Source organism: Pinus tabuliformis, chromosome 8 (assembly GCF_031772625.1).
Source record: "Pinus tabuliformis cultivar Carrire ecotype Pingquan chromosome 8, CPIR1, whole genome shotgun sequence".
In the NCBI taxonomy this organism is placed as follows: Eukaryota; Viridiplantae; Streptophyta; class Pinopsida; order Pinales; family Pinaceae; genus Pinus; species Pinus tabuliformis.
Window position 1 is genome coordinate 845,119,643 of NC_142294.1, and position 14,461 is coordinate 845,134,103.

The following is a 14,461-nucleotide window of genomic DNA, read 5'->3' on the forward strand; positions in this document are numbered from 1 at the left end:
AAGAACCACTATTGGGCCCGAATGCACGTATGCAAGGCGAGAATGAAGGTGCTCAAAAGACGGTTGGCCAAGGCACTAAAATGAAGAAAAGGGCCCGATCCCCTCCACATCTTGGCTGAGGCTTCCTTGAAGGAGCATGGTGCTAAATGACTCAACTCCAGCACAAATTTCAAAAAATTTTGAGCATTTTTGGTCACTTGTGAATTTTTGGGCTAAAAACAGGTTTTCTTCACCAACACGTAGCGCGCCGCGCGCGACCCTTTAGATGGGCAACTCCATTTCAGGAAAACTCAGCATTTTTGGATTTTTCATGCAAAAATACACCTGCTCAGCAATTACCAAGAGATTTCATCAAGTTTTGAGCCTCCAGAAGGTCAAAAAACAAGCAAAAAATGACTTTCTGCCACTTTTTTGACACACAGGAAGCAGTCTTGGGAGATTGCAATTTTGGAAGGGCAAATGGACACCAAATTCAGAAATTCCACTTGTTCTGGAAAGTAGACATCTAGAACTTTCCAACAAGCCCACTTTTGCCTCATTTGGACACCTTGAAGTGCCTCAAAAGTTGCTCCAAAGGCGCGCTACGCGTTCAGAATCAGGGCGCTACGCGTTGGGCAATTTTCACAGAAATGCACCTGCAGCTAAGCAAAACGCAGTTTTGACTGGATTTGACTTTTTGGAGTGGATTTTGATCCTCCTTGTTGTAAATGATGTAATTTTATGATATTCTGACACTCATTTATCTCTTCTAGAAGATTCATTCATGAGATAGGCAAAAATTTAATGAATGAATTGGTTTCCTAGCTTATAGAGGCAAGTTGTTTTGACTGCCTAGTTTTCAGTGCTCAGTTTAGAATTGGTTGAAACAGCTCCTAGGATAGTGAGCTCGACCCCTAGAGGCAAGGAAAGATGTTAGATTGCCTATATTATGTACTTTCTTGGTCATTTTCATGGTTGGACTCTTGAGGGAGAAAGCTTCTATTGTATTACTCATTGTATCTCTGCAATTTTGGCAAAGGAAGAAAGACCAGGGTTTTGCAGTCTTTTTTGGGATTCCTGTGGTTACATGTATTGATGGTGTGTTTCTCTTTGTACTTGTAAGTTTGTTATGTGAATCATATTCTTACTTTTCCTTCTGCAAATTAGACAAATGAAGTGTTAAAGTAGAATTCATGATTGCCATGCTCTGCTTTTAAGTTTGCTTAATATCAATGTTTTCATCTGTTTAAGGAGAACTCAAGGTGTTTACTTGCTCTCCTTAGCTCCTCACCAGTCATTCTTGCCCATCTGACTCTTTCAAAGGCATCAATACAGTCTCCTATCTTGCCCCAAAGAACCCCCTGCAAAAACTGTGTCCATTTCCTGCACCCAAAATTGCCTTTCCCCGATTTTCCACCAAAATCCTAAAAATCTCAAATCAAACCTTTTATCAGTTTACTAGCCTAAAATCAGTGTTCTTTATTGGTTATGTCCGCCCTTTGAAGATCTTTGCCGAGATATACCGGAGAGAGCCCTCTCCTGCCCCGTAGGGCTAGCTACGAGGCTAAGTGGTTTGATGTTGCCTTGGAGTTTGCCTTTCTCAGCCTGAGGTGAAATTTCAAGCGCTAACAGGAATCACTGGAAACATTATATTTCATTTGTTTTAGCTTGTATTTCAAAATATACTTTTCATGAAAATGCATTAGATTAGTTGCATTGAAAAGTTATTTTTTGAGATTCATCATTGAAAATAGATCAAATTTTTCAGTGATTGAGATCTAAAAACTGTATTAGGTGCACCAATCATTCAAAACTAAAAGAAATGCATAAATCATAAGTTCATCTTTGTAAAGTAAAACCATTTTTCTTTCGGAAAAGTTGCATTTAGGATAGTGAAAAGTGGGAATCATTTTTTACTATTGGCATTGCATTTAGTGAAATGAAAGATTAGATTTTGTTTTTAGATTTTTCATTTGGAAGACGAAAGTGAAAGTTAGTGGAAGGCATTTTGCATGATGCATTTTGTTTGATGCATTATTGATTGAAATTTCTTCCCTTGGTTAGTCTAGATTTCATTGAAGCGGAAAGTTTTCCTTTTCTCATATAGTTGCATCATAGGTGTTCAGGTGACATTGTTTTGAGCCTCAAAACTGAAACATAATTGAAGATCAACTTTAAAATCTATCAATTAATCTAAGGAGCATTTGAAACATTAACGTTCATACTTAGTGGTCTAGGATAGAGATGTGTTTCGCAGTCTATAAAACTCAACAACTGTCATTTGCTCTTGCATTAGCCAACGCTAGCACAGACTTATGCTTCCCATACCATCGAGTATATAAAGGGAGACCCTCATAGGTCACAAACCTGTATCTGTAGGAAGTCGAGTCTGTCGCCCTATAAACGTGATACATCGAACATAACATTTGGGGAGATTTCTTGCATGTTCGTCAAGTCCTTGGTAAATTTATTTGATGAGGTGTATATTGTAGTTCACGGTTACTTGGTACTCCTTTTGGCTAGAGTTACCCAAGTAGTCATTTCTATCTTTTCTGACTCCTTAAATTTGAAAATATCATCAAGCACTTGTCCTTTCAAGCTCACTAAACCAACGAAAGGGACTAGAGTCACCTTTTCGTCCTTTTCTCGACTCTTAAAACATGAAAAGTCAAAGTTTTTGTTTCAAATTCTAAAATTAATTGACCGCGAAACAACATCCTTCCTCTAGGAATAATCCTTAGTGTATCTAAATTTGATACTGATGGAAACATTTCTTGAGTCTACCTGTCAAGGAAACCCCTCTTATGGGAATCCTAGTCCTTTTCATTCTTTTGGAAATACTGGTGCTCCCTATATGGAAAATTTGTCCCTTCCTAGATTGACCATTGGTTTGCCAGTTTGGTTATTTTCGACCTCAATGATTCTGAGTGTCCAAACTGCTTTTCAACCGAGTCCTCCTCCCACTTGAACAACATCAAATTCATGTTTATCCTAAAGTTGACCCCTCGCCTTCTTCGCCTGGTGAAAGTATGGATTCTAGTAACCAGGAAGTTAAGAAGTAGAAGAAGAAGACAAATAAGAAGAAGCAAAATAAGCAAGGGGGAAACCAAGCAGTCATTGCTACAAATGAAACTGATGTAGAAAAATCTTCCAACCAGCCCCAAAAAGTAAAATTCCCTTGCATTTTATGTAAGGGTGACCACCTTCTTCAGAATTGTCCTGGTATTCCCAAGGTCTTAGAAGTGTGGTCTACAGGTTCACATCAACCTTTTTCATCAGCCTCTGGTGATCATGCTGGTGACAAACCCTCAACTAGTAACAATAAAGCTCATGGGAAAAAGGGAATAGTCAAATTTCCTTGTAAGTTGTGTGAAGGTAATCATCCCATTCACCTTTGTCCTCTTATGGATGAAGCTTCCAAAGAGTTGGAAAACCTTACAACTTCTCAACCTCGTCTTCTGACTGGGTATCGAAAGCTTTCCCCTGATCCTTCACTAATTTATCCAGTGATTGATCAAAATTCATCTTTGGTCAACCCCACTGTCTCTGGAAGTGAGTCTCATGAGTCCATTCTTGACCAACCATTGGTTGAGAAAATGGTAGACTTGACTCCACCTTCAGTTAACCATACCCTTCTAGTAGAGAGTGAACCTTGTACTGCTTAGGTTCTTCTGGTTTCTTCAGTTTCAAATGAACTAGAGGTAAATCCTCCTGTTCCTAAGGTGCATGAGAGTAGTTCTCCTATTCCCATAGAGAAATAGGGCAGTTCTCATGTTTCTATGACACCCTCTTCGAGTAGTTTAGTCACTTCTTTTGATTGGAGTCAACTGGAAGAATATCGTCTTCCATCTTATGTGCCTTTCCAGATTACAATACAAGCTTACCATATGGCTATACTAGGCACAATCATAGACGAGGGCACATTTGTTAGCATTATGTCCTCAACTTCTTGGCAAGATTTAGGTTCTCCTCAGCTTGTCCCCGTCACCTAGAACCTGCTAGCTTTTAATAGAGGAACTAGTCAACCGTTAGGGATGATCTGAATTTGAAACTACTTGTAAATTGTTTGCAAGGTATTCAATTCAGAAATATACATGTTTAAAAGATTTCCATGTCTTGCAGAAAGAAAACAAATGAAATTTTCAGCTATTCATGACCCATTTAAGCATAACAGATTTATTTCTTTTTACTGTTTAACACACTAAAATGAATTTTTTTTGCAAAATAAATCAACCACAGATGCAAAAGAAGTTGATAAAGCAGTTCACCCCTCCTGGGCTACGTCTGCTAGGTCCAAAGCTCCCAAATGGGCTTGTCCTTGTTTTCATTAAATGCTCAAATTGAATAAACAACTGAATAGAAGCATCTACAGGTGAAATAGATGGTAAAAATGGATTCAGAACACTTGAATCCTTCAGGATTGACTATTGGATCACCTCCAATGGATACTTGCAACCCTATACAGTCTTCACAATACTGGGCCCTAGTGGCTCCTAGAACTTTCACGGCTCCAAAACCTCTGCAAATGACCTCAGATGGCTGTTAGACCTGCACCAATGGCTTCAGAAGGTCGAAAATACCCAAAATAAAAAAAAATCGTCCAAAACCGCCTTTCCTAGCCAAAGTTATGGCCAATTAAAGTTTTCCTCCAGTTATGCCTAGAAACACTCCAGCTATCTTTAGTTGGAGTCCAGTTAGCTCTGCCAATTATGCCTAGAAACACTCCAGCTATCTTTAGTTGGAGTCCAGTTAGCTCCGCCAATTATGGCGGGACCACCCAAATTTGGCGCTCCGCCAGTCTAACTGCAGTTACATTAAATGCTGGCGGTTAGCATGGGATTCTGTGTTGGTGGTTAGTGCTGGCGGTTGGGGCTTAAGCCCTTGGTTCTGGGCCCGCGGTCATATGGTATGGGGTGCTGGCCCTTAGGGGCTGGCCCCCTTTGGTTTCCGCCCAAACTCATTTCAAACTTTAATTACTGTTTTTTCCGCCCATACAACACGAACTAATATCGTGGCCTAACGGTAAAGCGCTTGAGTGTTGTTCCATAGGTTGTGGGTTCAAAACTTTGAACTCCCAAAAAATTTTGAATATGCGCCCATGAAGCTTGCTGACGTCATCTGGGGGCCACGTGGCAGCCTCCAGGCCTGCCACATGGCAGATTTCTATTGGCTGAGCGAAAGGAATATTCTCTCGAATATTTGAAGGAATATTCCTTTTTTAATTTTTTTTTGAAAAATTAAAATTTCCAATGTTATTGACAAATTCTTCTTTTTGCCATAACTTCCTCATACGGCGACCATTTTTCGAACCGTTTGCGGCGCCGGAATCAGGAGGACAAGCAATTTCCAGTTGTTCAACTTTGAACCAGTTCTGAGCATTTTAAATTTTGAGAATTTTATGACACTTAGGACATGAGCACCTGATCAAGGGATCCTTCCTAAGTTACATATTACTTTGGGAGGAAAGACTGCCTATATCAATGTGATGGTTGTCGAAGGCCCGTTATATTTTAATCTACTCCTTGGTCGTGACTATATTTATTTCATGGGAGCTCTTGTATCTTCTCTCTTTCGAGTAATGTGTTTCCCGCATGAAGGAAGCATTTTGATCATTGATAAGCTTACATTCATTGGTCCTGAAACAACTCCCAATCAATCATCATCTGTAAATGGTTCTTATATGCAAGCAATATCACCCTCGCTGCAGGTTAATTATGTGGCCACCTGTTCTATACCCACATCTACTGATGATCTAGTAGGTGATGTAGTACACCATGTACTGGGGGCATTAGAGCCTGATTTTTAATCCAGATCCCTGGACATGTATGCCTTCTAGAGTGTTGTTCTCCCATCTGATGAGAACCTCTTTGAAGCCATGGCCTCTTTTGGTCTGTGATCAAAGGTCTTGGAGAAGAGTTCCTTGTCTTGTGTCAATATAGTTAAAAAATGAAACAAGGACCATGGAGCAGAGTTCCTTGTCTTGTGTCAAGCTCGTTAAAAAATGAAACTAGGACCATGGAGCAGAGTTCTCTATCCTGTGTCAAGCTCGTTAAAAAATGAAACAAGGATCATGGAGCAAAGTTCCTTGTATTGTGCCAAGCTCCTTAAAAATTGAAACAAAGGATTATGAGCACAGTTCTTTTACTATGTCAACCTCGTTAAAAAATGAATTAGGTCTCCATGAGGATAGTTCTTTTATTGTGTCAACCTCGTTAAAAAATGAAACAAGGTGTCATGAGCATGGTTCTTTTTTTTGTGTCAAGCTCGTTAAAAAAATGAAACATATCCCCTTCCAATTTGAGTCTTTGGTTAGATCTCGTAAAATCCTAGTCAAGTCTTTCACTTGATCTCATAAGTGAACCTTGTTTCCATGCACTTAGGAGCATGAAATGAAGCTTTGGGGGCATGTACCTCAAATTGATTCATTATGCTGGGGGCATGCAAACCAATCCTCACACATAGTTTATCTTTGTCTTAAGCTTGTGTAAAAATGAAAACAAATCCAAGCATAGTTTTTTATCATGTTTCAAGCTTGTGAAAAATGAAACCATCTTCGAATATACTCAAGCATAGTTTCCCATGTTCCAAGCTTGTGTAAAAATGAAACCATGCCCACTTTACATTTCGTGATTTCCGTTTTTGTCAGCCGATTTTTGCCAGATGAGCCTTGCTTTTTTCATTCCATTGTCACCATCTCTTTGGCCGATCATACACTTTCACTTGGTTATTTTACCCGCTTGAGGAACATCTGTGATGAGTGGTCTTATTAGCCATCCTCTTGACCATTACATGTTTTGAGCAGTGCCATCATGACTGGAACTAGTTGATATCCTTTTATATCACTCGTTCCTCTAGGAAGAGTCATCTTTCAACTCTTTTCTGACTCTTGAAATATGAAAATATTGTCGATTACTTGTCTTTTCAAACTCATTAAAGTAAATGAATTGATGTCATCTCAGTATAGGTCTACCCCTTTTTCGGGCTAAGATTGACTATTTACAAAAAAGGTACAACTTTATCGACATGGTCAAAAGGTTCTCTCGAATATTGTTTTCTACCTTTTCGGATTCAAGAGACAAATTACGAAAAGGGGCATGATGGCATTTTCTTTTTGGTCTCTTTTTAAAACTCTCTAAATATGAAAAAGACATCAAGTTACTCTTACATTGGACTCATAAAAATTAAACGATGAAAGACTCATCACCATGATGAGCCCGAGTTTCTCCTTCCTAGGACTCGTAAAATTTAATAGGATGAATTCATTCGAAGGGTGAACTTATATGAAAAGCAAATGGTATCATCTTCAAGCTTGTGTAAACATAAAGAGGTACTCACTAGAAATAGGGGGAAAAAATGAATATGAAACATCCTTTGTATAGGCAGCATGTCGCTCTTGAACACGACACTCATCTATTTCTCATGTCAGTTTTGGGACATCCTCACTTAGTCACTTGTCCTTCTAGGTTTGGGTAATCCATTTTGCCTCTCATTTGATTATTCCACTTCGTCCTTATGACCCTTGGTCCTATGTTGAGTCAAATGATGCCACACTTCGGAGTCGTGTCACCAATATGTTCAAGAGAAGTCCTATCTGTAGTCTATTATACATTGTCTGACTCTTTGCTACAGTCTTGGATCTTACTCATTTCATTCCACTTTATTCCTTATTTTGTTTCTACGATGAGGGAATCATTATGACCCTCCTTCAATGGGTCACTTCTTGCAACTTCAACTCATTATCCAAGAAGATGACTTAGAAACTCCCTTTCAGTACCTTAAAGCTTGCATGCCTTAATGGCAAGTTCTTCACATTCAACTATAGGTTATCACTATTGACCTTCGATCGAGTGATTCCACGAGTGTTCAACATCAACTTCATTATCACATTCACGGATTGTATTGCCGTACCTTGAGGACCATTGTCATCATTGGTGGTTTCTCTCGTACCTATTAACGGTCCACATCATTGGCCAGTAATCAGGTTATTTTCTAGCATGTTTGAATTCAACACATTGATTCACATGTTAGAATTCGTTCTTTGATCAGATTGGGATAGAGCACAAGATCCTTAGTCTTGTCTGATATGACTCAGGCTACGTGGAGTTATGTGTTATTCATGATTTCACACATGTTTATGCTATACGGATGGCTATGACCATACCGTGGGACCTTATATTTATGATGATCCTTCTATATCGGATGGCTGCATCCATACCTTGGATCTTAGATTTACATATGATCCTTCTCATTTGGATGGTTGCACCCATGCCATGGATCCTTTCATATAGTCCTTATTATCCGGATGGCTGCGTCCATATCATGGCTTCATGTTTTGACATCAAATATGTATATGTATATGCTTCCTTGATTTGCAGGTCTCCTGACAGTGTTTTTCCTCGTCCTTGCGAAAGCTCGTAAAACATCTCAGCCATCACTCCTTGTTCTTTCTTCATGCTTTAGGGGGCATCTGTTACACAGTATTTTATCACTCCTCCTACACTTCCCTTTGACATACCCTGAAGTGATCGAAACATGACCATAATCCAATGTATTCATTCATATATGTAGTTCAGATCCTCCCTAAGACATTGATTGGAAAATTTCTTGAGCTTCCCCTGAAGGAAGTAGTCCAAAACCCTAATTGAAGTATCATTGCTCTTATAAGGCTAAAAAAAATGATGATCTCTTATTACACTATACTTGACCCATGATGGCATCACTCTGTTAACTTGTATACCCGCGATTATCCCAAAAAGGAAATTTTCCCAAAGAGGATGAGAAGCTTCATGATCTAGAAGCTTCCAAAGCGGCTAGCTGGAAGTTGTTCGGCATAGATGTGGTCGAATTCTCCCAACTTGGCCTATTTGTCTTATTCCTATGAGCTACCTCCTTGAGATGAGGGCCTAATCCTATCTTTGGAGAGGTCCTAACTCCCTTTCCTAGCCTATAAATTCATCCTCTCCCATTCCCAAATGGTTGGTGAGGTTAGAGGCTGGTTGGTCTATGCCTATTTGCACCCTTATGCTAAGATTGTGCATAGAGGCTATTCATTTGGCTTGGAGAAGGAGTGCTTGTAGAGCTTAGCTTGGACTTGGATATTCATTCAAGGAGGGCCTATCAACATTAAGGCTTGGTTGTACGCTTCCCTTTATTTTCTATTAATATACAACTGTTGGTTTATTTTCCCTAAATGTGTATGTTCATATATCATTTAGCTTAACATTCCTTGATCAGTTAAGTAGGTTTCTTTTGAATATGCTATTTTTATTTGCATGCCTTGTTGTGTCTTGATCCCTTGTGCAGGGGCATAAATGATAAGAGTAGCAGGGGCAAGCCCATGGCACGAGTGATTCAAGGTCTTCAACAAAGGAGATTGAGATAACATCAGAAGGTAGGCCATGTTCTTCATTTCTCTTTTCAATTGCAACTTAGGAAAGTGTCTGGTAGATTGTACTTCGGTTTCTAGACCCACTCATTGGGCTAGAGGGATCATTTTTATCCACAGAGATGATTTACCTAGACAACACCATCCATCACATCTCCAAGCTCGTCTAAGCTAGTCAACATGCCAAGGACCATCCATCACATCTCCAAGCTAGTGCAAGCTAGTAGACATGCCAAGGACCATCTACATCTCAACCATACACAAGCCACTTGCAGCCATCTATACACATTCATATCCAACACACCTGCAACCCAAGCAACTGGGTTGACATCAATTACAACCAAACAACATATCTACAACACTACAACACACATCAATTCCAACAATCTCCCCCTTTGGCATTGATGTCAATCCCTGCTGAAGCAATGATTTGATCAAACATCCTCACATTCTCCCCCTTTTACAAAAATGGAAAAGGGATAAACATGTCAAGGATAAATGCTATATAATCCTCTACATGCAAGGGGCTCCATTAGAAAAAACATAAGCTCAAATCAATGTCATACGCAGGTGATGAACAATGGAGTACAAGACTGAAATACAACAACACTCCCCCACACAACTAAAAAATATGTGCACTAAACTCCCCCTGGACACAAGCTATGCCCAAACAACAACACAAATATTCAACAACATATATCTCCCATGGCAACATGATAGTAAGAAACAATAGTAATAACTGGAACACATGCTCTCTCCCTTGAAGAAACAACAACATAATCCATGTCATAGTGACAACATCAATTCCCAACTAGTAGAAACAGCTCTGATCCAACACATAGAAACAAAAACATATATACTTCCACTCTAAAACAATAGTAGCAAATACATCCTCTCCACAATGTAGTATCTAATAGTAGAAAACTCATACATCACCAACAACAATGCAACATATCTCTAAAATAGACATGGTAGTAACAAGTATGACCAACCTTTCTCTACTGAATGCAAACATCTCCATGGATGAATGTAAACTGATATATATGGCTTCCAATGCCTCCTTGCCATATGCAAGAGGCTACTCCACATGGACCAATGACTATGACCAAAAGATATGCAACAAAGTAAATGACCTCATAGGCTTATTACATGACTACAAAGATGATAATACATGACTATACAATGACATTAGTAAACCCATATATGGATGAAGCATGAATCGCATGACTTATTAAGATCATGACTCACTATGCAACATATTCAAATCATGGCTCAAGACTCTATGAGTCATATCAAATGATTTTACAATAGGAATCTATGAACTCATGAGCATAATACAAGGCTCCTCAACAAGGTATAAAACTAAATAAAATGACACTAAAATATAAAGCATCAGAATGCATGGTTTACATATAAGCCTCTTATCAATGCAAATACATATATCATAATATACACAACATTTCCTCTACATATATAGAAATAAGATAATTTTAATACAAATCACATAATAAAAATGTATCAACCTCCTCAAATCATCAACCATAAATCAAGATCTCAGTAGTAGTAACCAACAACACGTGATGATACACAATGGCCCAATAATATCATATATCGACATCATCATAAACCAACAACATATGGCACACCAATCAACCCAATATATCAGCTCTCTATAGCTATACATAGCAACAACAATAACCATCACAAGATAAACAATAACTAGTAGCAACAAATAAACAAATGATGTAATGACATCAACAACCATAAATATCATCCACCATCATACTACTCCATCATTCCATCACATGCATAAAATCATCAACCCAATATGCATGATATAAGCCAACTGCATGTGTAGTATGCTATCCATGCATAACCAAAATGCAAGCTCCTGCAATAATGTTATATCAAATAAACATATAGCAATGAGCATCATAGCCAACTCCTCTAAGGAACCATGGAGCCATCGAAATATTGGAAGGATATAAAGTGCTCCCCCTAAACATGTTCCATCTCTCCTCCTGATCACACCTTAGCAAAATCATCATCAGTAGCAAAAAACCATCATCAAGAGACATAATCAAAGAGATAAGCATCAATACAAACTACTGTAAGCAAAAAAATTAATATGCCATATAGTCTCCCTGAGCCTATGAAGGCTTCACATCCATCTTGCAATCTAAGAGATCTATCATGTAAGAGCAGACTACAATATGTGTTGATCTCTTCTACTCTGAATTTGATGAAGAAGAGTACTCTCTTGGTCTCTTCTTACTTTTCACTCTACCCTTCAACACATACACATTGTCTGGGGTCTTGACTCCTCTTGCAATTACCCTCTTCGATCCTTCTTTCCTGATGAAGCAACCTTTGGAGTTGAAGACCACTTCCTTGCCTCCATCAACCATTTGGCTCACACTTATAATATTGTGCTTTAAGCCCTTAATAAACCATACATCTTCAACATTGGTCCTCTTTTCACCAAGGTTGGCCTTGTCACTTCCCAAAACTCTTGCCGGTTCACTTCCTTAAAAAAAAACATGACCACTTTTAACTTTCTTCAGGAAGTGAAATTTTCTCCTATCTCTTGACATATGATGAGAGCATCCACTATCAATATACCATTTTTCATCCTCATCATGTGAGAAAAGAGCAATACCACATCTTCCTAATTGTTCTTCCTTTTTCTTCCACAAAGCTCCTGATGGGTTCCTTTGTTATGCATGTTTCTTTGGTTGTTGCTTCTGTACTGATGGTCTCATGGATCTTGGCATTAGGAAATCCTTGGCCATGTGTCCAAAGTTGTGACACATATAACATTCTACATGACCAAGATAAGAAGCCAAAGGATATGAACTTTTCTTTCTCATGCTAGATTTCCATCTTCTCATTCTATATTTGCAATCAATGGCTTTATTCCCAAACAAGTTACATGCATAACACATACCATTAAACAAACTTGTATACCTAAAAGAAGATCCCATTATTTTCTATCCAAACTGCTGCATGGATGTGTCCGATTTATTCCTACAAAAAGCTGCTTTATGTCAAAGCTGATGACAATGAAAGCACTCAATCTCATTCATTAAGGGAGAAAATGAATTCTGATTTCTTCTTTGAATCTTGCTACTATCAACTTTAGGAGTGAATGATTTTTTTGGCATAGAAACTCCATTCAAATCTCTTCTTTGCTGTAGGTGATGAAATTTCTGCCTCTTTACTCCAACATAGTCCTGGTTGCTCACAAACTTCATTGTAGGCTTCTTTGAATTTATGTTGTTAATTTTCCCTACATCCAAACTTATATCTCCCCTTTGAAGGTTAGAGCTAGATTTTCTCAATACCATTCCACTCTTAATTTTTTCTAGCTGCTGGTCCTTTTCTTCAATTGTTTTCTCAAATTTTCAACTACATTTTCAAGTGCTTCTACATAATATTTCTTTTCCTTCTGTTTTCTGCACATCACTTCTTCATTTCTTTTTGAATCCTCCAGCTGGGTTCTCAAGGTAGTAAGCTCCTCCTTGAGATTTTTCTCCTTCTCATCACAAACCTACAACAATTTCTTATGATCTCTACATGCAACTGTTAGCTTATCTACTTGAGAAACTAATTCCTTGATCACAACCATTGTTGATTCATATTCAACTTTAATAACAACAATATCCTTCTCATCATCAACCTCAAAAGAATCATCAAAATTATAATTAAAAAATTCCTTCAAAATGTTACCTCGTGACACATCTGATTCAGAATTTGCAACTTCTTTTGCAATGGACATATTTTCTTCCTTCTTCAAACTTCTTGTCTTTTGAGACATCCTTCTCCTATTTCTAGCCATGATCCACAATCTACTCTCCAAGCGGTCAAGCTTCACTGAGGATAACCTGCTCTGATATCAATTTTTGGAAATATATTCACTACTGAGGTGGGGGGGGGGGGGGGGGGGGGGGGGGGTAAATCAATAATTATGCCCTTTGTATCAATTTTCACCAGTCTAAATCTTTTTCCTCAATGTCTATTATCCATGCATATTCACAATATTAGCTCATGAAAACATAAATCATCAATAAACTGAAACCATAATAACCATGAGAAATATCAACACAAGCATGAACACATAAGAACACATTGAGTATTTCTAGTGGAAACCCTTTCAGGAGAAAACCACCCTATTGTTGCTGTGCTACTCAATTATTTTTATTATCTATTAAGAAAATTGTACATGGACTAACTTACACCCATAAGCTAGAATACTTGGTTTTCTCTACAGTATGATGGCATCTATCAATTCAAAAATCTATTTCTCTCATGTATCTGCAGACTACCATCCACTGGAAGCTCCCATGACCAATGATCCTCATCCAACTACCATTGGACTATACAACTCCTATTGGATGGAGAAAACTCTTTCCACTACTCAATTCGTTAAATCAATGTCTCTATTGAAGCCTCCATGCCTTGACTTCCTCCATGTAAACCATGTTTCACAATATTTCATATTGGGTTCTCATTTCTCTCAACATGAGCAACCCAACAACTCTAGCATTGTGCACATAAAATCTCAATCAAAAACTTTGCCCAGTGAAGGGAAATTCTTCACTACTTCACACACCCAAACACTACTCTCAAACACATTGCCAACTGCCAATACTTCTCCAATCTGCAATACAAATAATCTCTGAAATATGCATATAAAAATATGAAATATTTATGAAATATAACGTGAGTAGTTGCAACTATCTCTACTCGCTCACAATGCCTCCACAATGGCATACTATCACACTCTCACAAGTACTAACCAAATAGATTCACAACCTTCTTCTATTTATCATTTTTCTAAGATGAGTATCTTAATTAATGCTATAGGTTATGGAGCACTCAACAATCCTTTTCACATGCTTCATATTTGGTTGAGATAGGATTTTTGACCAAATCCACCACTAAGACCACTATCCCTTTGATATCTTCAAATGTGATCAGCTTGTAGAGGGCCCACAAACTTTTCCGACCATATTCCAAATAATTCCGATCAATAACATTGCCACACCACCAAAACTAACTAAGAATCCCAAGTAATGCAGAGAAAACCTAGAGAAA